The following is a 4,136-nucleotide window of genomic DNA, read 5'->3' on the forward strand; positions in this document are numbered from 1 at the left end:
CCAAAGGTGTTTGTCAAGGGCCACTAAGAGCTCAGGAATTTTCCAATTACTTTTCAGGTGTAGGAATACATGTTTCAGGTTGTGATTCTGCTCTGAGACTCTCCCCTTGGTTTTCACTAGGGCTCCAATGGCATGAACACTCTGATACATGGTGTGTGGCAGACAAGAGCTCCCACATGGGGCCTACTCAAGATCACATCCTTGTGAAGGCCCTCCCTGTTTCTCACTGGGCTGGCTGTTGCAGCAGTGCCCTATTGATACTTTCCCTGGGCACTCCTTCCACCAGTATCTCCACACAGGGTTCAGAACTTCTGCTCCAGAGCTTCTGCCCCCTGGGTATCCAGACTCTTGAGTATTAGAACAGATTCCCACTTATTCTTCAATCCTTTTTAATGTAGAGGTTGCTGGTGTTTCTACTGCTTACTGACTTTAACTACAATCCCCTTTGAAGCATCCAGGACTTCATAATCTTACTTTCAACTCCCTTGGGGGAGTAAGAGGCAAGTGGTTTTTATAAAAACCACCTAGCTATGCGTTGGAGGTATGTGTTGGAGGTATTCCACACTTACGTTTCTTGGACATTGATTTATAATCCACTTACTTCCATGCATGTTTCTATTACTGTCTCTGTCTATAAGATCAACCCATTCCAAGTCTAGTTCCAACCCTTCATCATGTTTGGAAACTTCTCTGTTCATCCCTACTCCTCCCTCCCACTATAGGATTTTATTCTGCTTAAATTGTAGTTGTCTGCCTCCTAGACTTGGAGTGTCCAATATGTCAGCTCTGAACCACATGTAGCTAATCTACATTTAAGTTAATTAAGATAAAATAAAATTAAAGACTCAGTTCTTTAGTTTCTCCTCCACATTTCCACGCCCAGTAGCCTAGGTACTATGGTTGTAGTATAGCGGTTACTGTACTGTATAGCACAGATACAGAACATTTCCATTGTCATGAAAAGTTCTATCAGACAGTGCCAGGACCATGTATCATTCACTTCTGCTTGTGTTTATTGAACATTCAATCAGTCATATTGAATTAATTGGAATGTAGCTGATTGTTTAGGGTCTTGATTTCTGGCCCTACACTATAATTTATATTTTTAGCTTTTGTAGAAAAACACATGCTAGTTCTTCCTTGCTCTGTCTTTTGATGGGCTCTGCTCTTTTGGGGTGAAGCCTCAAATCCTATTTCCCTATGTTCATTTCAGGATTTTGTGAGGGTTGTTTGGTCCTCCTAGTTCCCCTCGAGGTGTGTGTCAGGTCACTTTCCATGGCCTAAACTAGAGCAGCAATCTCTTTTTAGATGAAAAATCAGGGGTCTGTAACTCTAGTGGTTATACTTTCACTCAGAAGAGCTACCTGTCCAAGAAGGCCCTCATGTCTGCAGGGGGCAAAAGATACCGATGGAAGGTTACCTATGACAAGTTAGCAGTGGCATTTTGAGGTATTCCGTGTCTTTAACCTCTTGCAAAATCAATTGTCTAAGAGGATTCTAGGAGGAAACCACAAGGTCAGAATGACCACAAGAGGGCACCAATGTATCTTAAACTGCCTTTGCCTCCAAAAACGTTATGAAGGTTTGCTTGCCTTGCAAGAGAAAGACGGAAGGAATACATATTAGAAAGGAATAGGAAAAAGAAAAAAGAAAAAAGAAAAAGAAAAGGAAAAAGAAGCACATCACATTGTTATATGTATCTAGAAGTCATACTCACTATATTTATGCATCTAGAGCCTCCTTAAATATAGGAATCATCAGAATTAGAGAAAAATTGATGGACAAGGAATTAGACTGAAAATACTTGAAATCAGCGTGTGAACAGGTCAGCAGAGTTTAAAATAGAATAAACCTAACTTTGAAGCAAGGTAGTTATAGAAACATTACAAAAATTATTCTGTTATTTCATGGCTGTCATGGTTTCCGCAGCTCAGAAACACTGTCAAGGGAGGGCAGAATATTATTTTCTTATAAATAACACAACACAGGGTCCTATATGGAAAGTTGCAAGAAATTAGATTTCAGAGGTGGAGATGTTTCAACAAAAATCCCCAGCAACTTTAATTTGGTTTCTGATAGCTTCGCTCCAGGTTTGCAATTGTTAAGTTTTTCTCTATTTCTGTTTTTGGTTGCAGTAAAGAAGCAAGTAATGAATTTATTTCCATGCCTGTGGATATATTATATACACATACGTGGCTCCCTGCCAGCATGGCTGGGAGAAGACACCTGTTTGTCTAGGTGTGGCCCACATGAGGGCAGGTGACCTATCTTTAGCAGTTAAGGCACCTAGTTTCTTGGATGGGGGATAGTCCTGGGCTACAAGGTTCTGCCACTCATTTTCAGAGACCCTAAACCAACTTCTTCCGCTGTCAAGCTTCTCAGTAAATCCCAGTGAGGACACAAAGATCACATATGTGACTACTACCTCCTTGTGCTGAGCATGCAGTGGAAGTGTGGGTAAATAAGGTAGGCTGATGTAAGAGGGGTAGACATCATGAAAACGCTGGAGATAAGCTGACTACCATGCTGATGAGTGGTAGGAGGTAAGGGTGAAGTTTGACATTAGGATGAAGTCCTTCTATCAGGGAGTCGAAATACCTCCACTGCAGTCTGAAAAGCATTGTCTCACTCCATACAATTTCAATGGAGCCGTATACCCCAACGGCCAACAGCAAACTGGAAATCAAATACCTATACTTCAATGCAATGTACTCTAGTAAAAGATCGAATTGTCTACATGCCCAAGGTCTTAAGACTATGAAGTAAAATCTGACAGTCTTCTCACTCTCAATCTAAATATTGAGATATCACTTCTGTCATGGCCTTAGAGATAAATAAAAATCACAAAGCTGAGAGTGTATAGCAGTGTGCAGGACAGACAAGAGCTTAACTGAGTATGTGAAGAAAGAATGGAAAAGAACAGAGCAGCACTTTCCTTACTATGCTTTTGGTGTGGTATCCAAGATGATCTTGTCTAATCCAAAGCCACAGAGATTTACTTCTTTGTTTTCTTCTAAGAGTTTTACAGTTTTAGCTCTTACATTTATGTCCATGATCAAGTTTCAGTTAATTTTCATGTCTGGTATAAAGGAAGAGGGTCAACTTCATTCTTTAGCACATGGATATGTAGCTCTTGCTCATTACCATTTAGAAATGGAACATATCCAAAAAAACTAATCCAATGAAAGAACTTACATTTTTTAAACAAGAACTATTTGAGAAGGACTTCATGCTGACCAGAAGAAATACTTGCTTGGTGTTATTATGAGAGCAAATTCACATTTCCTTTATGATTGCACTATTACATCTGTGGATATATTTGATACAGTAATTCAGTCTACTGTAATAATAAAGGTCATCTTTAGCTAAAAGACAAAAAAATGAACTACTTGGAAAGCTAGACTAGAGAAACTAGGATTGAGCACAGTACAATATTGGGATTGAGGAGGTTTGGAATTGCGTAGCTGCCTCTCTATGCACTTATGCTTTGTTACTGTATGAAGGGCCTCCTAGTTCTACTATTCCTTTGTCAACGGAGGTAAGGGGCTGGGTGTGGGTAGTAGTGGTAATGTGGCAGTGGCAATGGTGTAGGAGATGAGCCTTGGAATGAGTGTTCAGGAGCACCTGTGAAAGTAAGCAGGGATAGCACTGGATCCAGGGAGCATCTGACAGGTCGCTGGGCCCTGGCCATGTCTGTCATCTCAGTTCTATCAGTAAATTGAAGATTACCAATCTCTTTAAAGACCATAATGGAGCTGATTGGTTCAATAACATGTCGAATTTTTTAAAACTAAAAGAATAATAGATTTGTATTAAGTACTACAAATAAAATTCAATAATATCAAATTCAAATCCATCTATGATCAATCATTCTTGTTATTTCATTCTTGCACAGTCCCTGAGTTAGGGCAAGACTGCTATCAACATACATGAAGACATTAAAATTTCCACTTAGCTCTTGTGGATGGTGAATGAAGACTTTTTCAGTGGAAAGGCAGATTAGTTTTATTTAGAGCTGATGACATTTGTCGTAAAAGTCATATGGTCACTAGTGACTCTCAGCCCAAACTTTGCTAGGAAGAAGGCGAAGACACATTGATTTTGCACAAGACAAATAAATCAGAGGAGTTGAATTT

Source organism: Octodon degus, unplaced genomic scaffold, assembly GCF_000260255.1.
Source record: "Octodon degus isolate 3935 unplaced genomic scaffold, OctDeg1.0 scaffold00008, whole genome shotgun sequence".
In the NCBI taxonomy this organism is placed as follows: Eukaryota; Metazoa; Chordata; class Mammalia; order Rodentia; family Octodontidae; genus Octodon; species Octodon degus.